This window comes from Elephas maximus, chromosome 3 (genome assembly GCF_024166365.1).
Source record: "Elephas maximus indicus isolate mEleMax1 chromosome 3, mEleMax1 primary haplotype, whole genome shotgun sequence".
In the NCBI taxonomy this organism is placed as follows: Eukaryota; Metazoa; Chordata; class Mammalia; order Proboscidea; family Elephantidae; genus Elephas; species Elephas maximus.
Window position 1 is genome coordinate 23561527 of NC_064821.1, and position 25448 is coordinate 23586974.

General features: G+C 39.0%; 1 pseudogene; it reads left to right on the plus strand.

The window, feature by feature from the left end:
* Positions 1-22282: 22282 nt before the first annotated feature.
* LOC126071100 (olfactory receptor 7E24-like) lies at positions 22283-23188 on the plus strand (annotated as a pseudogene).
* The last annotated feature ends 2260 nt before the right edge of the window (positions 23189-25448 follow it).

Sequence of the window (25448 nt, forward strand, 5' to 3'; positions counted from 1 at the left end):
ATTCATGTGCTCTTCCACCGAGTGTCCCTTTTTGCTTCAACTACTGGAAGGATAGCTGAGATCACAGGTGAGTACCACAAAAAGAGTTGGCAGATAATAATTCTGGGCAGACCTCTCTCTTGCCCCTATTTACCTGGGTTTTGTCTCAGCTATTCACTTCCTTATGCATTCTAGTAATTTTATCCTGTCAATCTCAAAAGAGACTTTACTCAGAGTCTTAAATTCCAAGTCTAGTCAGGTAACTGGGATCAATTAAAAGTTATAGCTTCTATATACCTTTGATTAAAACCTCTGGGCCTAAATTACTTGGCTTTTGTGATCCATACGATTTTCATTGGCTGATTTTCAGAAGAAGATTGCCAGGCTTTTCTTCCCCCTCTCTCTTAGTCTGGAAGCTTCAGTGAAATTTATTCAGCATCATAGCAACACTCAAGCCTCCACTTACAGGTGGGTGGTGGCTGCACATGAGGTGCACTGGCTGAGCATTTTACCCATATCTCCCACATGGCAAGTGAGAATTCTACTACTCAACTATCAAAGCCCTCCCTGACTGTTTCATATTGTCCTCTAATTCGAATGTTCTTCTTTTTTCTTGAAGACGGAAGGATCTTAAATATTCTGTATGTTTCCTTCATAAAGATATTTTACTGCCTTTATGAATTCATTATCTTAAAATGTGCTTATTATTCTAACATTCTTAGGCCCAGTATCACTAAAGTGGGTGTGTATCAAAACAAATGCATAGCACAGAAACCAATGATGAAAGAATTCTGAGAAGAATGCATTAGTCACGACTGAGAAATATTACTGAAGAAGATGTATGGTCGTCGAATTTGGTACTTTAGTTGTGAATTACTTGAATCCAAAATATAGACCCCGTGCTGGGTGCCTGTATACTTGCTTCCTTTTTAACAACCCTCTTTTCCTTTCCAAAAGCTGTCTCATTTAGAATTTTCTCTTTAGAGATGTAAAACTTAAGTGAGATACAGAAATAGTATCAGATTTCTGGTATACAAATCTTCATTCACCTTAAATTACTTGATTAATTTGCTGCAATTGATGATATAAAATCATGCACTGATTCTTCAAGTTATTAAGAAGAGTCTGAACTTCATATTAAGATCCCTACAATTTACCAGAGAGAAATGGGAATACAGGTGTGATTCCTCCTTTGAAGAGGAAGGGCCCTAACCCTTTTTTTCCTCATCCGTTAACTGAACAAGCCCCCAGAGATGGAGCTCATCAAGCTCAGTGAATTTTTTTCTCAAAACCATATGACTATACATTATTAGCTTGTGTCTTCAGCCCTTCAGAGTCGCCATCCCAGTCCAGCAGGCTACATACATGTGTCTCTTCCTAAGTCGCTTATGACTGAGTCTCTCTTCATGTCAGTCCTGATGAAGGAGCCTCAGACCTCATTACCCACCAGGCACTGGAGAAGCAGTGAATACATACTCCTTGGTCATGACTCAGTGGAGACACCATGCAGCCCAGTGATTGCTGAGGGAGACAGGAATGCAGGAGGGGTTGTCAAGAGCATTGTTCTTCATCATCACAACCAACAGCACAGTTGGGATAATCAGAATGGAGGGCCAGAATAACAAGTTTCAGCTAAGTGGCTCATGAAGTTTATGTTCTTTGCACTGAGGATGTCTGAGGATACTTATTCAGACTTCTGCCCTTCTCTAACACCATTTCTAGCTTCCATAGGCATTACCCCCATCACAGCTGGAAATAAATCCCTCTAAACTCTCACTTAAGTGTTCCTAAATGATCATGAAGTTGAAGATGATGATGATGATGACAATAACTACAATATCATCAATCTGTATTGGGAACTTCTGGTGCCAGGCTCTGAGCTATGTGTTATGTTGCTTTTTTGCATTTCATTTTGGGGGAAATATGTGTAGTATGATACTATTTACATAAATTTTCAAGAAAACTCTCTATGGATATATAAACCAATACTAACATTATAGAAACATTGTCAGGTAAATGCCCCACTAAATTTGTTACAGTGGTGCCCTTGGGGAAACAGATATGCTAGAGAATGGGATCATGCAGAAATAGGAGGAAACTTAAATGTTATTGGTAATATTTTCCATGTCTATAAAATGTGAGTTCTGAAGCAAATATTATTAAATATTTACATATTCATTATGTAGAGTGAATAATAGCTAAACTTAATGGAGCATTTACTAAGTGAATGCCAGTATTCTCAGACAGTGATTCACAGCACTTGCTGTATCGTAGAATTGCCAAGAACTTCATGTGTAGGTATTCCGATTGAACTGGTTCTTGGATGTGGCTAGTGGATCAATATATTTTAATTTGGGTACTTAGAATGATCAACCAGAATTGGGAACTAGTGTGCTAATATATATAGATACATTTTAATTTAATTTCTTACTACAACAACTGTATAAATAGGTTTAATTATTACCCCTATTTAACAGTTGAGGAAATTTTCCAGGAGTTTGCGATACTATACTCTGTAATTTTCTTTTTTGCACTTTTCCCAAATTGTATCATATGTCCTTTTAAGGAGAATGGGCATGAATTTAGGAGAATCACAGTCCCCTTACCAGGAAGGATTAATCTGAAAAGCAGTTAACTAGGCATTAGAAAGGTAGATTTTAGTACTGTTCTGGGATCTCACTTGGTCCTAAATTTTGGAATGTAAATATACTGGATGGATTTGAACAGAAACAAATGCTTTGAATGTTTAAGATTAGAAACATATTGAAGCACGTTTACTAAGCCTCTTCTAAAGCTGACAACAAAAGCAAACAATGGCCTCAAAAACCAGAGGTTTCCTGTATGGTTTGTGGTTGATACAAATATCCCTGCATAAAATGAAAATAAAATGAAAAATAAGAACAGAGCATTCATTGCTGTTATTGTTAGTTCCTACTCATCTCAACTCTATGTACAACAGAACGAAGCACTGCCCAGTCCTACAGCATTCTCATAATTTTGTTATGCTTAAGCCCACTGTTGCAGCTAGAGTGTCAGTCCATCTTGTTGAGGGCCTTCCTCTTTTTTGCTGGCCCTCTACTTTACCAAGCATGATGTCCTTCTCCAGGGACTGATCCCTCCTGATAATATGTCCAAAGTATGTGTGACGAAGTGTTGTCATCCTTACTTCTAAGGAGCATTCTGGCTGTACTTCTTCCAAGACAGATTTGTTCATTCTTTTGACAGTTCATAGTATATTCAATATTCTTCACCCACACCTTATTTCAAAGGTACTGATTCTTCTTCAGTCTTCCTTATTCACTGTCCAGCTTTCCCATGCTTACGAGGCGAGTGAAAACACCATAGCTTGGGTTAGGCTCACCTTAGACTTCAAGGTGATATCTTTACTTTTTAATACTTTAAAGAGATCTTTTGTAGCAGATTTGCCCAATGCAATGCGTCGTTTGATTTCTCGACTGTTACTTCCATGGGTGTTGACTGTGGATCCAAGTAAAATGAAATCCTTAACAACTTCAATCTTTTTTCTGTTTATTATGATGTTGTTTATTGCCCCAGTTTGAGGATTTTTATTTTCTTTGTGTTGATATGTAATCCATACTGAAAGCTGTTGTCTTTGATCTTCATCAGTAAGTATTTCAAGTTCTCTTCACTTTCAGTAAGCAAGGTTGTGTCATCTGCACACCACAAGTTGTTAAGGAGTCTTCCCCGAATCCTGATGACTCATTCTTCTTCATGCAGAGCTTTTTGGATTATTTGCCATCATAAAGGTTAGATAAGTATGGTGAAAGGGTACAACCCTGACCCACAACTTTCTTGACTTTAAATCATGCAGTATCCTCTTGTTCTGTTCAACAACTACCTCTTGATCTATGTACAGGTTCATCATGTGTACAATTAAGCATTCTGGAATTCCCATTTTTCACAGTGTTATCCATAATTTGCTATGATCCACACTGTTGAATGCCTTTGCATAGTCAATAAAACCCAAGTAAACATCTTTCTGGTATTCTCCGCTTTCAGCCAGGATCCATCTGACATCAGCAATGATATCTGTGGTTCCACATAATTTTCTGAACCCAGCTTGCCTTTCTGGGAGTTTCCTGTTGATGTACTACTGCAGAAGCTTTTGAATGATCTTCAGCAAAATTTTACTTACATGTGATATTAATGATATTGCTCGATGATAGCTGCATTCGGTTGGATCACCTTTCTTTGGAATAGGTATAAATATAGATCTCTTCTAGTTGGTTGACCAGGTAGCTGTCTTCCAAATTTCTTGGCCTAGATAAGCAAGCACTTTCAGAGCTGCATCCATTTGTTGAAACATCTCAAATGGTATTCTGTCAACTCCTGGAGCCTTGTTTTTCGCCAATGCCTTCAGCGCAACTTGAACCTCTTCCTTCAGTACTATTGGTTCCTGATCGTGTGCTACCTCCTGAAATGGTTAAACATTGACCAATTCTTTTTGGTATAGTGACCCTGTGTATTCCTTCCATCTTCTTTTGATTCTTCCTATGTTGTTTAATATTTGATTTGATTCCTCTGTGTTCCATCAGGTGAGGTCCATGTGTATAATCACTCTTTTTGTTGTTTAAAAAAGGTATTTGCAATGACGAAGTCGTTGGTCTTGCAAAATTTTGTCTTGAGGTCTCTGGCATTGTTTCTTTCACCAAGGCCGTATTTTCTAACTATTGATCCATCTTCTTTGTTTCCAACTTTTGCATTCCATTCACCATTACTTATCAATGCATCCTGATTGAATAGAGGCATTCAATATTGCAACTTGAGGCTTGAATTTTTCATTTCTTTCAGCTTGAGAAATGCAGAGCATGTTCTTCCCTTTTGGTTGTCTATCTCTAGGTCTTTGCACATTTCATTATAATACTTTGTCTTCTGGAGCTGCCCTTCGAAATCTTCTGTTCAGCTCTTTTACTTCATCATTTCTTCTGTTTGCTTTAGCTACTTGACATTCAAGAGCAATTTTCAGGGTCTCTTCTGACATCCATTTTGGACTTTTCTTTATTTCCTGTCTTCTTAATGACCTCTTACTCTCTTCATTTATGATGTCCTTGATGTCATTCTACAAGTCACTTGGCCTTTGGTAATTAGTGTTTTATGCATCAAATCTATTCTTGAGATGATCTGTAAACTCAGTTGGAATATACTCAAGGTCGTACTTTGGCTCTCATGGAGTTGTTCTAATTTCCTTCAGCTTCAGCTTGAACTTGCATATGACCAATTGATGGTTTGTTCTGCAGTTGGCCCCTGGCCTTGCTCCGGCTGATTTATTGTGACTTTCCATTGTCTCTTTCCACAGATGTAATTGATTTGATTTCTGTGTGTTCCATCAGGCGAGGTTCATGTGTATAATCAGTTTTTGTTGTTTAAAAAAGGTATTTGCAATGAAGAAGTCACTGGTCTTACAAAATTTTATCTTGAGATCTCTGCATTGTTTCTGTCACGAAGGCCATATTTTTCAACTACTTATCCATCTTCTTTGTTTCCAACTTTTGCATTCCAATCACCATTGCTTATCAATGCATCCTGATTGCATGTTCAATCACTTTTAGACAGCAGAAGTTGGTAATATCTTCAATTTCTTCTTCTTTGGCCTTAGTGGTTAGTGTGTAAATTTGAGTAATGGTCGTATTAACTGGTCTTTCTTGAAGGTGTAAGGATATTATCCTATCACAGCATTTACTTCAGAATAGATCTTGAAATGTTCTTTTTTGATGGTGAATACAACGCCATTCCTCTTCAAGCTGTCATTCCTGGCATAGTAGACCATATGACTGTCTGATTTAAAATGGCCAGTACCAGTCCATTTCAGCTTAGTAATGCCTAGGCTATCAGCTTTTATGCATTCCATCTCATTTTTGATGGTTTCCAATTTTCCTAGATTCATACTTTGTACATTCTAGGTTTCGATTATTAATGGAAGTTTGCAGCTGTTTCTTTTCATTTTGAGTCATGCCACATCAGCAAATGAAAGTCCCAAAAGCTTAATTCCATCCACGTCATTAAGGTCAACTCCACTATGAGGAGGTAGTTCTTCCCCAGTCGTCTTCTGAGTACATTCCAACCTGAAGGGCTCATCTTCTGGCACAGTATTAGACAAAGTTCCACTGCTATTCATAAGATTTTTACTGGGTAATTCTTTTCATAAGTAGATAGGCAGGTCCTTTTCCTAGCCTGTCTTAGTTTGGAAGCTCAGTTGACTCAGTTTTCTATAGGTGACCTTGTTGGTTATTTGAATATTGGTGGCGTAGCTTCCAGCATCACAGCAACACACATACCCACACGATAAGACAAAATGACAGACACATGGGGGCATGTTCATTAGCAGTTAATTATTGTTTAATTGTCAATAGGGGAATGCACTGTATGTCATTTTGAATTTAACATTTGTGCATTTAACAAAAACATATTTATTAAAATGTGAAGTCCACCAAAGCTAAAGGTTTATACCTGAAAATACTTTTAAAAGACAACCCACACAGTTGATATTACTCAGCTATAAAGAAAAATTAATTCCTGATAATTGGTACAACATGAATGAATCTTGAAAACATCACACTGAGTGAAATAAGTCAGCCACAAAAGGACAAATATTGTATGATTCCACTTGTATGGAATATGTAGCATAAGCAAGTGTATAAAAACCAAAAAGAAACAACAACAACAAAAAAAACCCATTGCTATCACATCAGTTGCAATTCATAGCAACTGTATAGAGACCAAATTTTATTAGTGGTTATCAGGGTGGATGGAAAAATTCATGAAGATAACTGTCATAAAAAAGCTATCTGATTAAGAATATTTGACTTTAATTTAGAATGCTTGTTCTTTGGTTCCTCCTTTTTGTGACTACTCTTCAGTGTCAGGATGTTGTTGTTGTTAGGTACCTCAGGATGAGGCAGAGGCAGTGCAGGGCCTAGGTGGGAGGGAGAAGCAAAAGGGAGAAGAGGAAAGATAAAGAGAAATAAAAAATATGGCATTGGAGGAGATGGCCTGTGGGAGTAGTGTAAACCTGGGAACACCATGCGCCAGTAACTCTCCAGCCAAGCCATGTATTACAGCCTGTTGTGGGGTGGTGGCACATGGGGCTACATGGAAGGAGAAAGGAAAAGAAGGAAGGGAGAAAGAGAGAAGAAACAAAAAATAAAGAAACAAAAAATGGCTCTGAGGGAGCCAGCCAGTGACAGTGGTGCAGACCTGGGAAGGTGTGTACCAGTCCCACTCTAGCTGAACAGTTAGCAAACCCATTTGAGAAAAGGCAGGGGCAGCACACAGGGGTAGGTGTGTGGGAGAAAGGAAGGAACGGGGAGAGAGAGAAGAAACAAAGGAAAAAACAAAACAGAGAAGAAAAACAACAATAAAAAACAATATGGTACTGAAGGAGCCGGCCAGTGGGGGTGGCACAAACCTTGAGAGGCCATGTGCCCCTACCTGCCAAATCCCACTGTGAAGACATTTTATTTATTTTTTCTTTGAATTATTATTATTATTATTATTATTATTATTATTATTATTATTATTATTATTATTATTATTTTGCTTCTCTTTCTCTCTCTTCTTTCTCTTCTTTGTCTGCTAGCAAAGTGGTGCAGCATGGCCTGTCAAGAAGGACTGGGGACAGCAGATGTGGCTAGGTGGGCAGGAAAAATGAAAGGAAGGAAAGGTGAGAAAGAAGAAACAGAAAAAGACACTGAGAGAGGAGGCCAGTGGGGATGGCATGGAACTGGGGAGGCCATGCCCTTGGCTGTCTAGGCAAGCAGTGTAGCACAGACATTTGAGAAAGGGTGGAGACAGTGCACAGGTCTAGCTGGGCAGTAAAAAGGAAAAGAAGGAAGGAAGAGAGAGAGAAGAAACAAAAAAACATTTAAAAAAAGCCAAAAAGTAACAAACAAACAAAAAATGAAGAGATGGGACAAGACTGTGGAATAGTTAGATGCTTCACGTAGTTGCTGTTACAACAAAGACCCAAAAACACAAGTGAATCAAATATCTCTGACAATCTAGGAACCTTGATTATCAAAGATGAAGCTGAAAAATCCAACTGGCCGCCATGTGGAAGGAGAGACAATTCAACTACAGATTGTGGGAAAACAGGCACCCTGCTAGCTAAGACTGATCAGTGCACATGGGATGAGGCATGTAGCAATATCCCAAGCCAAGGCCCAATGCATCTGGTGCAGCCAAGCAGCAGCGAAACTGCATGTGCCACCAGAACCAAACAGAACTGACACCAGACCTGCAAAAGTTAAGTGTAAGCTCCCAACCTACTATGCACTGGCAACCCCCCACCCCCAAGAGCTTCACAGTGGAGAAGCATTACCTTCCCCTAACCCATTCATGATCTTGCTCCAACACCAGTCCCACGGCATTCAACAATGCCATGCCCACTAAGCTGGGAACTCAGGCATATGGGGTCCATGGATTTCCAGTACCCTTCACCCTTGCCCAGTCCCTTAGGGGCTGATTCAACACCACACACCCTCATTAGCCTAAAACAGCGGGCATACACCTGAAGCCCATTTTCACCTGCGGCAGGCAGGGGGGAGCTGCAAATTTGTGACATTCGACACCACTCCACTCCCTTAGAAAGTCTCTTGCCCACCCACACCAGGGGTCTGAGGACTGGTGGTACCACCCACTTCATTAAGCCGTACATGACAGGGGTCTGAGAATTAGTGATGCCTCCCAATCCCTCCAGCCAATGGTAAATTGTATTCATTTATTGTATTTTTGTTTACTGTGTCCTGTACTTTTGTTTTGCTTATTTTGACATATACAAGTAGGCTGAGCATGGGAGCTACTTTGGCTGTTGGAGTCTTTGAAACTCTCACATCCTTTCTCCAGGTGGTCAGAGCAGCTACTAGGTGTGTAAGCTTAGGAGTCTATTTACTATTTTTGTGGGGGTGTGGTTATTCAGAGCACACGTGTCCAGGTCACTGGTCACCAAGGGTGCGGTGCAGTCTCTCACCTACAGGCCTACACACGCAAAGACCAGCCGCAGCACCCCGTTACTATGCTATCTAGGGGACAGGGAGATGCCCTCCACTCCAGCACCTGAGGGCAGCCATAAGTCCCTAACCTTGCTCCACACACAGCCCCCACTGCATCCAGAGACCTGTGCTTGCTATGAACACCCCCACGCAGCTCTGCGTGTGTAGGCCTGTAGGTGAGAGACTGCACCGCACTCTTGGTGACCAATGACCTGGACATGTGTGCTCTGAATAACCACACCCCCACAAAAAAAGTAAATAGACTCCTAGGCTTACACACCTAGTAGCTAGCTGCTCTGACCACCTGGAGAAAGGATGTGAGAGTTTCAAAGACTCCAACAACCAAAGTAGCTCCCATGCTCAGCCTACTTGTGTGTGTCAAAATAAGCAAAACAAAAGTACAGGACACAGTAAACAAAAATACAATAAATGAACACAATTTATCAATGCCTCAGAGACAACAGTTACTATCAAATCACATAAAGAAGCAGGTCAGATGGCTCTAGGAAGTGACCAAATTAAAGAACCAGAAAACCTTCCAGAGGAAGATAACGTAATGGAGCTACCTGAGAAAGAATTCTAAGACTAATATACAAAGCTCTCCAAAACATAAGCAAGGAGTTCAGGCAAAACTCAGACCAAGCCAAGGAACACACAAAGTGATAGAAGAATTCAGGAAAACAATACAAGAACAAAATGACAGAAGTGCAGACTGCTACAAACCATACAGAGACAGCAACTAGAAATCCAAAAGATTAACAACAAAATTTCAGAATTAGACAACTCGATAGGTCATAGGAGCAGAAATGAGACAATATAAGTCAGAATTAGTGAGGCTGAAGATAAATCCCTTGACACTAATTTGAAGAAAAATCAGAAAAAAGAATGAAAACCAAAAAAAAAAAAAAAGGAAGAAGAAAGCCCCGAAATATGTGGGATACTATCAAAAGAAAAAAAACCACGAGTGTCTGGAGTACCAGAACAGGGGGAGGTAACAGAAAACACAGAGAGAATTGTTGAAGATTTGCTGGTAGAAAACTTCCTTAAGAACTTGAAAGACGAAAAGATATCTATCCAAGAAGCTCAATGAAGCCCATACAGGGTAGACTCCAAAAGAAAATCGCCAAGACATATCATAATCAAACTTGCCAAAATCAAAGACAAAAAAAAGAATCTTGAGAGTGGCTAGGGATAAATGAAAAGTCACCTACAGAGAAGGACCAATAAGACTAAGTTCTGACTACTCAGCAGAAACCATTCAGGCAAGAAAGCAATGGGCTAACATGTATAAACTCTTGAAGGGGAAAAAAAAAAAATCAGCTGAAGATTATATATCCAGCAAACTTGTCTCTCAAATACAGTGACAAAATGAGGTCATTTCCAGATAAACAGAAATTACGGGAATTTGTAAAAACCAGACCAAAATTACAAGAAATGTTAAAGAGATTCCTCCACTTAGAGAACCAACAACATCAGACAACAATCCAACACTAGGACATAAAACGGGTCAACTAGCTATCAACCCAGATAGGGAATTCACAAAAACAAATCAAAACTAAGTGACTGATAAGAGGGAACCAGAAATGTTGTCTTAGTCATCTAATGCTGCTATAACAGAAATACCACAAGTGGATGGCTTTAACAAAGAAAAATTTATTTTCTCACAGTATTTTAGTAGGCTGGGAATCCAAATTCAGGGTGTCAGCTCCAGGGGAAGGCGTTGTCTCTCTCTGTTGGCTCTGGAGGAAGGTCCTTGTCATCAACTTCCTCTGGACTAGGAGATTCTCCATGCAGGAACCCTGATCCAAAGGACAAGCTCTGCTCTCAGAACTGCTTTCTTGGTAGTATGAGGTCATCCCTCTCTGCTCATTTTCCTTTCCTTTTTATCTCTTGAGAGATAAAAGGTGGTGCAAGCCACACCCAAGGGAAACTCCCTTTACATTGGATCAGGGGTGTGACTTGGGTAAGGCTGTTACAATCCCACCCTAGTCCTCTTTAATGTAAAATTACAACCACAAAATGGAGGACAACCACAAAACACTGGGAATCATGGCCTAACCAAGTTGACACATGACAGACATCAATATGTAAATAATGACAATGTCAAAACAAAAAAGAGGTAATAAACAGTGTAGTCACAGAACTTCCATATGGAGAGGAAGTTAAGGCAGTATCAAGAAATAAAAGACTGGTTTAAACTTAGAAAATAAAGGTAAATTTCAAGGTAACGACCAAGGAAGCTAACAAACTTACTGATCAAAATAAAACAGAAGAAAAACATAAAGATTCCACAATGCATCAGTAAAAAGACAGAGACTGGCAGAATGAATTAAAAAAAAAAAATGATCTGTCTATATGCTGTCTACAAGAGACATGCCTTAGATACAAAGACATAAACAAACTCAAAGGATGGGGAAGAAAAAAAAATGTCAAGCAAAAAACAACAAAAAAAGAGCAGAATTTTTAAGCAAAATCCACCATAAAGGATAGAGAAGGAAACTATATAATGATTAAAGGGTCAATACAGCAGGAGAATATAATCATAATAAATATAAACACACCCAATGGCAGAGGTCCAAAATACATAAAACAAACTCTAATAGCATTGAAAAAAGAAATAGCTCCACAATAATAGTAGGAGACTTCAACACACTACTTTTGGTGAAGGATAGAACATTTGGAAAGCAACTAAATAAAGATTTGGAAGATCTGAATGTCACAATCCACAAACATGACCTCATAGACATATACAGAACACTCCACCCAACAGTGGCAAAGCATACACCCTTTTCAATCTCACGTAGAATAGTCTCCAGAATAAACCACATTTTAGGACACAAAGCCAGCCTTAACCTAATCTAAAACACTGAAATAATACAAAGCATCTACTCTGATCGTAATGCCATAAAAGTAGAAATCAGTTATAGAAACAGCAAGGAAAAAAAAAATCAAATACATGAAAACTGTACAACACTTTGCTTAAAAACAACTGGGTTATAGACAAAATCAAGGATGGAATCAAGAATTTCATAGAATCAAAGAGGATGAAAACACATCTTACCAAAACCTTTGGGATACAGCAAAAGCAGCACTCAGTGATCAATTTATAGCAATAAATGCACACATCAAAAAGAAGAAAAGGCCAAAAAAAAAAAAAAAAAGAAAAATTAACTCTACAATGTGAACAAATAGAAAGGGAGCAACAAAAGGAGGCCTTTAGGCACCAGAAGAAAGGAAATAATAAAGATTAAAGCAGAAATAAATGAAATAGAGAATAGAAAAACAAGAGAAAGAATCAACAAGACCAAAAGTTGGTTATTTGAAAAGATCAACAAAATCGACAAACCATAGGCAAAACTGGCAAAAACAGCAGAGGAAGCAAATAACCTGTAGGTGATATCACAACAGACCCAACTGAAATAAAAAGGATCATAACAGTATACTATGAAAAGTTGTACTCCAACAAATTTGACAAGAGGAAATGGACAATACCTAGAAACACACTACCTATCTAAACTAACACAAACTGAGGTAGAAAAACTAAACAAACCCATAACAAGAGATTTAAGGGGTAATAATAATAATAAAAAAACTCCCAACAATAAAAGCCCTGGCTTGGACGACTACATTGGAGAATTCCACCAAACTTCCAGAGAAGAGGTAACACCAATGCTACTCAAGCTATTTCAGAGCATAGAAAAGGAAGGAATACTCCCAAATTCATTCTATGAAGGTAGTATAACCCTGATACCAAAACCAGAAAAAGACACGACAAAAAGAGGAAACTACAGACCAATACCCTTCATGAACAGTGATGCAAAAATCCTCAGTAAAATTCAACTGCATAAAAAAAATAATAATAATACATCATGACCAAGTGGGAATCATACCAAGATAGCAGGGATGGCTCAACATTAGAAAATCAATCAATGTAATCCACCACATAAAACAAAAGAACCACATGATCTTATCAATCAATGAAGAAAAGGCATTTGACAAAGTCCTACAAACATTCCTGATAAAAATTCTCAGCAAAAAAGGAATAGAAGGAAAATTCCCTGACATAATGAAGGATATTTATATGAAACTAACAGCCAACATCATTCTAAATGAACAGAGACTGAAAGCATTCCCCCTGAGAACAGGAATTAGACAAGGAAACCCTTTATAACCACTTTTATTGGACATTGTGCTGAAGGTCATAGGTAGAGTGATAAGGCAAGAAAAAGAAATAAATGCATCCAAATTGGTAAGGAAGAGGTAAAACTATCCCTAATTGCAGGTAATATGATCTTATATTCCCCATGTGTCTGTCAGTTTGTCATACTGTGGGGGCTTGTGTGTTGCTGTGATGCTGGAAGCTACGCCACCAGTATTCAAATAGCAGCAGGGTCACCCATGGTAGACAGGTCCCAGCTGAGCTTCCAGACTAAGAAAGACTAGGAAGGAGGACCCAGCTGTCTACTTCTGAAAGGATATAGCCAGTGAAAACTTTGTGAATAGCAGTGGAACATTGATGTAATGCTGGAAGGCGAGCCCTTCAATTAGGAAGGCCCTCAAAATATGACTGGGGAAGAGCTGCCTCCTCAAAGTAGAGTTGACCTTAAAGACCTTGATGAAGTCAAGCTTTTGAGACCTTCATTTGCTGATGCGGCACAACTCAAAATGAGAAGAAACAGCTGCAAACAACCTTTAACAATCAAAACGTGGAATGTACATAAGTATGAGTCTAGGAAAATTGGAAATCGTCAAAAATGAAATGAAACATGTAAACATTGATATCCTAGGTATTAGTGAGCTGAAATGGACTGGTATGGCCATTTTGAATCAGACAATCATACAGTCTACTACGCTGGAAATGACAACTTGAAGTGGAATGGTATTGCATTTATCATCAAAAATAACATTTCAAGAGCTATCCTGAAGTACAATGATGTCAGTGATACGATAATATCCATATGTCTACAAGGAAGACCAGTTAATATGACAATTATTCAAATTTACACACCAACCACTAAGGCCAAAGATGAAGAAAATGAAGATTTTTACCAACTTCTGTAGTCTGAAATTGATTGAACATGCAATCAGGATGCATTGATAATTAGTGCAGATTGGAATTTGAAAGTTGGAAACGAAGAAGGATTGGTAGTTGGAACATATGGCCTTGATTTTGGAAACAATGCTGGAGATCTCATGATAGAATTTTGCAAGACCAATGACTTTTTCATTTCAAATGCCTGTTTTCACCAACATAAACAGTGACTATACACATGGACCTCACCAGATGGAATACACAGGAATCAAATCAACTACATCTGTGGGAAGAAATGATGGAAAAGCTCAATATTATCAGTCAGAACAAGGCCAGGGGCCAACTGCCAAACAGACCACCAGTTGCTCATATGCAAGTTCAAGTTGAAACTGAAGAAAATTAGAACAAGTCCACAAGAACCAAAGTACAACATTGAGTATATCCCACCTGAATTTAGAGACCATCTCAAGAAAAGATTTGACCTGTTGAACACTAATGACCAAAGATCAGACGAGTGGTGAAATGACATCAAGAACATCATACATGAAGAAAGCAAGAGGTCATTAAAAAGACAGGAAAGGAAGAAAAGACCTAAATGTATGTCAGAAGAGACTCTGAAATTTGCTCTTAAAGTTTGAGTAGCTAAAGCAAAAGGAAGAAATGATGAAGTAGAAGAGCTGAACAGATGATTTCAAAGGGCAGCTTGAGAAGACAAAGTATCGTAATGATGTGTACAAAGACCTGGAGATGGAAAACCAAAAGGGAAGAACATACTCTGCGTTGCTCAAGCTGAAAGAACTGAAGAAAACGCTCAAGCCTTGAGTTGCAATATTGAGGGATTCTATGGGGAAAATATTAAATGACTCAGGAAGCATCGAAAGAAGAAGGAAGCAATGCACAGAATCACTCTACCAAAAAGAATTGGTCAACGTTCAACAATTTCAGGAGGAACCATTTGAGCAGAAGTCAGTGGTACTCCAGGAATTGAGGGAATACCAACTGAGATATTTCAGCAAAGATAGGCAGTGCTGGAAGTACTCACTCAGGTATGCCAAGAAATTTGAAAGACAGCTACCGGGCCAATGGACTGAAAGAGGTCCATCTTTATGCCTATTCCCAAGAAAAGTGATCCCACCAAATGTGGAAATTATCTAACAATATCATTAATATCACATGCAAGTAAAATTTTGCTGAAGATCATTCAAAAGCGGCTGCAGCAGTATATTGACAGGGAACTGCTAGAAATTTAGGCTGCATTCAGAAGAGGATGTGGAACCAGGGATATCATTGCTGATGTCAGATGAATCCTGGCTCAAAGCAGAGAATACCAGGATATTTACCTGTGTTTTATTGACTATGCAAAGACATTCGACTGTGTGGATCATAACAAATTATGGATAACATTGCAAAGAATGGAAATTCCAGAAAATTGTTCTCATGAGGAACCTGTACATAGATCAAGAGGCAGTTTTTGAAACAGAACAAGGGAATAATGCATGGTTTAAAGTCAGGAAAGGTGTGTGTCAGGGTTGTATCTTTCACCATACCTATTCAATCTGTATGCTGAGCAAATAATCTGAGAAGCTGAACTACATGAAGAAGAATGGGGCATCAGGATTGGAGGAAGACTCATTAACAACCTGTGTTATGCGGATGACACAACCTTGCTGAAAGTGAAGAGGACTTGAAGCACTTAGTGATGAAGATCAAAGAGCACAGCCTTCGGTATGGGTTAAATCTCAACATAAAGAAAACCAAAATCCTCACAACTGGAACAATAAGCAACATCACAGTAAACCGAGAAAAGATTGAAGTTGTCAAGGATTTCATTTTACTTGGATCCACAATCAACACCTATGGAAGCAGCAGTGAAGAAATCAAAAGACGCATTGCATTGGGCAAATCTGCAAAAAAAAAAAAAAAAAATTTTTTTTTTTTGCTGCAAAGGACCTCTTTAATGTGCTGAAAAGCAAAAATGTCACCTTGAAGACTAAGGTGTTCCTGACCCAAGCCGTGGTATTTTCAGTCACCTCATATGTACATGAAAGCTGGACAATGAATAAGGAAGACCAAAGAACTGACACCTTTGAATTGTGGTGTTGGCAAAGAATATTGGATTTAACATGGAGTGCCAAAAGAATAAACAAATCTGTCCTGGAAGAAATACAACCGGAATGCTCCTTAGAAGGAAGGACGGTGAGACTGCATCTTACATACTTTGGACATGTTGTCAGGAGGAATCAGGCCCTGGAGAAGAACATCATCCTTGTTAGACGGTCAGCGAAAAAGCGGAAGACCCTCAAGGAAATGGATCGACGCAGTGGCTGCAACAATGGGCTCAAGCAGAAGAACAATCTTGAGCGCGGGCAGTGTTCCGCTCTGCGGTACACAGGGCTGCAATAAGTCAGAGCAACTCGACGGCACCTGACAACAACGGTCATCTAGTTTCTCTTCTGGTGTTTGTGCATTTTTAGTTATGCTTTGTGTACTATTTATACCATATATTAAGACTCCTAGAATTTTTCCTTTCATGATCTTTATTGTTTTAGATTTTATATTTATGTCTTTGACCCATTTTTAGTTAGTTTTTGTGTATAGTGTGAAGTATGGGTCCTGTTTTATGTTTTTACAGATGGATATTTAGTTATGCCAACACCATTTGTTAAAGAGGCTGTCTTTTCTCCATTTAATGGATTTTGGGTTTTGTAAAATGTCAGCTGCTCATACATGGATACATTTATGTGTGAGCTCTAAATTCTATTTGTAAAATAGGTTCTGAAATCAGGTAGTGGGAGGCTTCCCACTTTGTTCTTCTTCAGTAATGCCTTACTTATCTGGGGCCTCTTCTCTTTCCATATGTATTTGGTGATTTGTTTCTAAAAACCAAAAAAAACAAACTGTGGCTGTCGAGTCAATTCCAACTCATAGCCACCCTATAGGGCAGAGTATAACTGCCTAACAGAGGTTCCAAGGAATCCTTGGTGGATTCAAACTGCCTACATTTTGGTTAGCAGCAACAGCACTTATCCACTACGACACCAGGGTTTCTGATTTGTTTCTGCATCTCCTTAAAAAATGCTGTTGGGACCTGGATTGGGATTGCATTGTATCTGTAAATTGCTTTGAGTAGAACTGACATTTTCACAATATTGAGTCTTCCTATTCATGGGCAAGGTATGTTTTTCACTTATGTAGGTTTCTTTTGGTTTCTTGCAGTAGTGTTTTGTAGTTTTCTTTGTATAGGTCTTTTTCATCCCTGGTTGGATTTATTCCTACGTACTTTATCGTCTTGGGGGCTATTGTAAATGGTATTGATTTGGTGATTTCCTTTTTGATGTTCTTTTTGTTGGTTTAGAGGAATCCTACTGATTTTTTGTATGTTTATGTTGTGTACTCCTACTTTGGTGAAATCTTCTATTAGTTCCAGTAGATTTCTTGTGGATTCTTTGAGAAAAGAAAAATCTTTTCCCAGTCTGTAGGTTATCTTTTTACTTTTTTGGTGAAGTCTTTTGATGAGCATACGTGTTTGATTTTTAGGAGCTCCCAGTTATCTAAAGAAGAAGGTAGATAACTGGGAGCTCCTAAAAATCAAAGATTATGCTCATCAAAAGACTTCACCAAAGCAGTAAAAAGACAACCTACAGACTGGGAAAATATTTTTGGCTACGACATACCTGATAAGGGTCTAATCTCTAAAATCTACAAGATACTGCAACACCTCAACAACAGAAAGACAGACAATTCAGTTAAAAAACTGATGAAGGATATGAACCGATACCTACTAAAGAAGACATTTAGGCAGCTAACACATAAGGAAATGCTCTCAATCACTAGCTATTAGAAAAATGCAAATCAAAACTACATTGAAATACCATCTCACCCTGACAATACTGGCACTAATCCAAAAAAACACAAAATAACAAGTGTTGGAGAAGTTGTGGGGAGATTGGAACTCTTTACATTGCTAGTTTGGAATGGAAAATGTTGCAACCACTTTGGGAAATGATACGGTGCTTCCTTAAAAAGCTAGAAATAGAAATACCATACAATCCAGCAATCTCACTCCTAAGAATAATACCCTAAAGAAATAAGAGCCTTCACATGAATAGACATATGCACACCGTGTTCATTGCAGCCCTATTCACAATACCAAAAAGATGGAAACAACCTAAATGTCCATCAACAGATGAATGGATAAACAAATTGTGGTACATAAATACAATTGAATACTACTCGATGATAAAGAATAATGATGAACCTGTGAAACATCTCAGAGACCACTATTATAAGAACTCAAGAAAAAGTTTGCACACAGAAAAAAAGCATTCTTTGGTGATTATGGGGAGTGGAGGAAAGGGAAGAGGAAATCACTAACTAGACAGTAGACAAGTGTCAACTTCAGTGAAAGGAAGGACAAAACACAACATAGGAGAAGTCAGCACAAATGGACCAAAGCAAAAGCACTGAAGTTTCCTAGATACATACAAACACTTTGAGGGACCAAGTAGCTGAGGCTGGGGCCTGGGGACCATTGTCTTGGGGGACATCTAGGTCAATTGGCATAACCTAGTTTATGAGGAAAATGTTCTACATTCCACTTTGGTGAGTAACGTCTGGGATCTTAAAAGCCTGCAAGCAGCCATCTAAGATTCACCTTTTGAACCCATCCCACCTGGAGCAAAGGAGAATGAAGAAAACCAAAGACACAAGGAAAATATTAGCCCAAAGGTCTAAAGGACTACATGAACCAGAGACTCCACCAGACCAGAAGAACTAGATGGTGCCTGGCTACCATTAATGACCGCCCTGTCAGGGACCACAACAGAGAGTTCCAGACAGAGGAGGAGAAAAATATAGAACAGAATACAAATTCACATAAAAAGGCCATACTTTGTGGTTTGACAGAGACTGGAGAAATCCCCAAAACTATGGCACCCTGATGCTCTGGTAACCCTGAACTGAAACCAGAAGTGACATGATGGGCTTGCAAAAGTACCCAAGGCAGAGAAAATTCTACCATGTTTGCTGAAAGGGAATGTTTGCTGAAAGCATGGTGGTGGGGTGGGTTGTGACTAGGCTGGAAAGCAGAGGGCCCTCTCTAGAGTCTAGTTGTGCTTAAAGTTAACTGTTCTGATTGAGAGTAAAGCCTGTATAGTGTGTTGCTTCTAAGATTCTCCCAACACCCCCCTCCTTCTGTATTCATGCTCTTGTGGATAACCATCTCCTTGAGTGTGTGCTGGATTTAGTTACTGGCTTCCAGCAAATAGAATTTGGAAAACTATTGGGATATCACTTCCAACCCAAGGGTTTAAAAGAAACTGCTTTTCATTTTTCCAGTTTTCTCTTGCTGTCTCCCCAGCTCACTCTGATGAAATCCAGTGTCCACGTTGCCAGGTGCCTGATAGAGAGGCACTTGTGGCCAGAAGCCAAGGCAGGCCTCTGGTCAACAGTCCTCCAAGAACCAAATCCTCCCAACTGACATGTGAGTGGTCTAGGACTGAGATCTTCTTCCAATCAAGCCTTTACATGACTGCAGTCATGGCCAACATTTTGAATGCAGCCTTTTTTGAGGACCATGGAAGTATTGCTTTTTTTTTTTTTTTTTTTGATTGTTTATTTTCACTTATTATTGTCTTACTTATTATCTTTTTTTTTTTTTATTTTGGAAAATACATATGTTACCAATGGTTTATCATTTCACCATTGTTCATGTGTATAATCAGTGACATGAGTTATGTTTATTAGGTTGTCCAATAATTACTATTATCCATTTCCAAATTCTCCCATCACCTTTAACAGAAGCTCAGTGTCTCCTGAGCAGCAAGTCCCCACTTTACCCTCATTCCACCTACTCCTGGTAATCACTAACAAACTTTGCTCTCTACCCAATTGTCTAACCTAGGTATTTCATATGCCTGCTGAAGCTTTAAGTGAAAGATTATGTTACCAGGTATGTATGACAAAATAAATAGTTTTCTAAAGTATCAACATTCATTACCTACCACAAAAAGTAGAACTGGTGTTGTCAGGCAAATAATCAAAAATATAAATCATCTACATATAAAATCCCAAACCACAACAAAACTATAGAGTGGGAAATAAAAAGTCCTCCTTAGTGATAGAAATCTTAATTCAGAAAATGGAAATCGTATCAGATTTGTGGTATAGAAGACCAAGTCCTCCCCAATTTACATGAATAATTCAATGGATTTGGGGATATCAAATCAGACACTGATTTTCTTCATTGAAAATTTGAAAAAAAAAGTCTGATTTTTATGTTAAGATCTGTACAGTTTGGAAGTTAGAAGTGAGGATTATAGGAAGGCTTCCTCCTTAAAATAGGAGGGCCTAGATACCAGGGACATTCACTTTCTTCTCCTCTTGTTTCATTAGTAATAATGTGCCTACAGAGATTGGAATAACATGGACCAATTTGGATGATTATGTGCTCTGGACATTGAACTCTCAAGACCATGCAACTGTGTATAACACCCTTTTGCCTTCCAGGCCCTCAGTTTGTCTGTTCCAGTCCAGCTAGCTCCGTATCCATGTCTCTCCTCTAGAGTGGTTATCTGCCTCAGGAGGCTCATACCTGTGTCTGTCTGCCTGACAGTCCTGAGGAAGGAACCTCCGTCTTGAAGCCCTCATTCATTGAGCATTAGAGTATCAGGAATAAGAATTACAACCTTAGTTTAAATATTCAGTCCAAATCTTTAGACTTCTGGATTTACCTTTAAAGAATGGTCCTGGGGTGGAGACTTGACTACCCGTCAAACCCAGAAGAGGTCCCTGTAACTAGGATGCTAGGTCTGTTGTGGCGAGCAGTGTCTCAGCAGACTTCTCTGTCTTGAGACAGAGTCAGAGAGATCTTTTACTTCTGTCATCTTTTCCAAAAATGAACAGAAATCCACAGATTAATATACTCTGTGTGCTGTCGTGTTCAACTATAATTGGTATGTTTTATTGCCAGTTAAAGAATTGTATGACATACTTATGTTTTGTTAATTTATATTAGGTTTTATTACCTATTAGGGAATTCTTGTCTGACATATTTATATTCATGTTTACTAAATATGTCAAGGCCAAGTTAATTAATTAAAAATTATGGGAATTTTTTAGTGACTTACACCTATGTGTCCATAAAGAATGTTATAGAAGCAGTTGTGATTTGAGAGCATAAAGAAAGCACACATAACAAAAGTGCCCCCACCAAATTCATGACAGGGGTGGCTTTTTGGGAACAGCTGTGCAGAGGAATGAGGTCACACAGGGAGAGCAGGAAAATTCAAGTTTGATTGGTAATATTTTAAACCTCTAAAGTGTGATTTGTACAGCAAGTATTATTAAATGTGTATGTTTTTAATATGGGGAGTATTAATGATAACAATAGTAACAATACTGGCATATATACTAAGAGCCTGGCAATGATCTAAAGCAATGGTTCTCAACCCTGGCTATACTTCAGGTTGACCAAGGGACTCACATACAGAGTCTGATTTAATTGGTTCATGGTTGTGAGAAGGAGCCCTAGAGTTCCCGTGGTTAAGAGCTCAGCTGCTAACCAGAAGGTTGGCAGTTCGAATCAACCAGCCACTCTTTGGAAACCCTGTGGGGAGGTTCTACTCTGTCCTATAGGGTTGCTATGAGTTGGAATCAACTCAACAGCAATTAGTTTTTTTTTTTTTTTTCCTTAAGGCTGTGGTAAGCTCGTCAGTACATTTTAAAAGATCCATAGATAATTATAACGACCAATTAGCATTGAGAACCACTGCTCTAAGCACTTCATATGTATTATTTAAATTCTTGTAACAACTCTAAAAGTGAGCTTCAATTAAGAATTATATTCTAACAGGTGTACAAACTACCAAGATGCTTGTCATACTATTCTCTTTTTCTTAAAGACAGGATATTTCTTATTGCATATGTTTTCCTCATAGAGATGGGCTGATACTTTACCCCCATAAGAATTTGTGATATTAAGATGTCCTCACTATCCTAACATTCTTCAACCCAGTATCTCTAACATGGGTTTGTATAGAAACAGTTGAATAGCACAGAAGCACAGGACAAAAGAGACCTGAGAAGCAAAGAAGTTGGTTTTGCTACTTCTGAGGAATATGGCCTAAGGTCCTGGGGTATTAGGTCCTCAAGTGTAAACACTTGTGAATTTCTTGAATTAAAAATATGCACACAATGCTGAGTGTCTGTTTACTTATTTTCTTTTTACAATGCTTTTTTCTTCCCCCAAAGCTGTCTCATCTACATGGAGCAACAGAATCTAATAGAATTCCTCCTCCTGGGCCACTCTGAGGGTCTAGAACTGCAGCCCCTCCTCTTTGAGCTGTTTCTGACCATGTATTTGGTCACTGTACTCAAGAACCTGCTCATTATCCTGGCTGTCAACTCTGACCCCCGCCCTCACAACCCCATGTACTTCTTCCTCTCAAACCTGGCCTTGGCCGACATCGGTTTTATTTCTACCACAGTCCCCACTATGCTAGTGAACATCCAGACACAGAGCAAATCCATCACCCGTTGGGGCTGCCTGACACAGTGCCCTTTTTTTTTTTTTTTTTTTTCTTTTTGCCTGTTTGGAGATTCTCTTCCTGACTGTGTTGGTCTATTACTGGTTTGTGGCCATCTGTCACCCACCTCGCTACCTTGTCATCATGGTCCCTCACCTCTGTGGTTTCCTGGTTTTGGTGTCTTTTTTCCTCAGCCTTTTGGACTCCCAGCTACACTGCTTGATGGTGTCACAACTCACATTCTACATGGAAGTGAAATGCCTTATTTCTTTTGTGACCCTCCTCAAGTTCTCAACCTTCTCTGTTCTGCCACCTCCACCGAAAACATACTAGTATATTTTATTGGTGCCGTCTTTGGTGGTATTCCAGTCTTAGGGACTCTTTTCTCTTAATCTCGAATTATATTCTTGATTCTGAGAGTCCCATCATCAGATGGGAGGTATAAAGGCTTTTTCACCTGTGGTTCTCACCTGTCAGTTGTTTGCCTATTTTTTGGAACTGATCTTGGAGCATACCTCAGTTCAGCTATCTCATCTTCTCCCAGAAACACTGCAGTGGCCTCAGTGATGTACACAGTGGTTGTCCCCATGTTGAATCCCTTCATTTACAGCCTAAGGAACAGGGACATCAATAGGGCTCTGTGAAGTCTCAGCAGAAAAACTTGATTTCAAGATCTGCTCCATTCTTTTTGGTGTGTGTATTGAAAACACAAGTTAGCAAACATCTCAAACAGGAAATCCTACATTTTGGTCACACAATTCTTGTAGCTTTCATGTTTACATTCCTCTTGATATGCCATATCTCCATATTGCTTATTTTGGTCCCCCTTGTGCAGGACTGTTGTAGTGTTCTGGGATCCCAATTATGCCATAACTATTGCTTGATTGAATTCTCTAAAACCTGTGGAAACTTCTGTGTTTGTTATCTATGACCCAAACAGCCTAGAGAAATGCACAAATCTCTTTTTTTACACATTCATTTCTCAACCCTTTCCATAGTCCAGGTTTACGGTCCACAAAACTCTTGCTTAGATCTGATTTATTTATGCAGGGTATGTGAGAGGATGTGTGTCACTCACTCGTCTTCAATGTTAGCTTCATACTGGAATCACCTGGTGAGCTTAAAACTCCCAACACTTGGGTCCCACCACCAGAGATTCTGATTTAATTGGGCTGGTGTGTGGCATGAGCATGAAGAGTGTTAAAAGTACCCCAAACCAACCAAAGCCACTGCTGTCAAATCGATTCTGACTCCTAGTGACCCCATAGGGCTTTCAAGGCTGTAAATCTCTACCGAAGCAGACTGCCACATCTTTCTCCCATGGAGCCACTGGTGGTTTCCAGCAGCTAATCTTTTTGTTAGCAGTCGATCTCTTTAAGCACTGTGCCACCATGACCTCTTCAAAAGCACCCCAGGTGCTTCTGAAGTGCAGCCAAGTTTAAGAATTATTGATCTTTGTCAAACCTTTCCCTCAAAGATGCCTGGTGTGACTTGGGGCTTTTATTCCTCACTTGAAATGCTGAAGATCTTGAAGTGATAAGAGTTCACAAGGGGGAAGATATGAAAGAACTTACCCTAGCAACAGGCAATGTGATTTTTTTTTCATTAGTTTTAGTAATATTTCTTCATATGTCTTCTCCCTACACATTATAGGGCTGGTCATACGTGCTGGACATGAAATTCTTATCTCTCTATACTAAACTCACCCTTTTATACTTTTCCGTATAATGCCAGGGGGTAGGGAAGGGGTAAAAGAGAAAAATTGTGGCATCACTGCTCTAATTTCCATCTGGCTTTTCTGTGAGGTTCTTACAATAGTGGAAAACAAAGCACACCATGCCCTAATAAATCCAATCTTTTTTCCTCGTTAGGCCTTGGAATGGTTGCTAATGAGGTACTATTTCTGTGCTACCACATTTTTCCTGTTATGTCTTTCTATCCTACAATAGTGTTTAACCAATTTTCTATATTAAATTACCTTCATCAAAATCACTACTGTTGTTGCTCTCTTCTTGATCGAACCCCAGCTGAAAAATGATAATGCCATAAATAAAGGCATGTTGTGAGGTCTCTGTAATTGGAAGAAGGCAAAATGTGTTCAGGAAAAAGTATTTATAGATATGTCTTGGTCAAGGGTGTACAATTAAGCTTAAGGTAGTGGGTTTTTTTATTTCTAGTTTCTGAGTGGCTTTAATGGTGCCTGGAGATTTTTAAGTCACCCAAGTTATTAGAAATAAATTTAACTTCATCTTCTTTTCATTACTCTAGAATAGTAAAGGGCCATATCCTCAGCAAAGGGAACTCTTACCTTACACTAGTTACAGCCTTCTTGGGATTTCACTTTGTGAACATGCTCCCCTCTTTTCTGTCATGATGGGTCTGCCTTGGGGCTCCTCTTGTCCTTCATTATGTGGATATCAATGTTCCTTTTAAGATGCCACCTTTTGTTCTCTGGGCTCTCTAAAATCAGGTCCAATAACTGCTTTGGTTTCATTGCTTTTACCCCTAGGCTAAATGCCCACCATCTTCACTGACAGGGGCTTTGATCCTCAAAGTGTGCTTTAATTTGGACACATGATGGATGACCTTGGAATTAAGGTTTGCACAATGAGGCCTTGAACAGTTTAAGGAGAGGGACTGAATATCATTAATCTCTACTCAAATCTAGCACAGTGTGGGCAGATATGTGGCACATGTCCATTTTGTATAATGTTGAATAAATTATTTACTTTCTTACCAGAAAATGTAAAGGCATTTTGTTACCCATGCATCCAGCATTTTCATTCCTCCCTGAACCACCAGGCTTTCTACAGAGATCTCCATAAGCTTATGACAGAAGAAATGTATGGTTTGCTTTTTTTATTATGCACATTCAAGGGGATATATGTTTCCCCACTGTCTGGT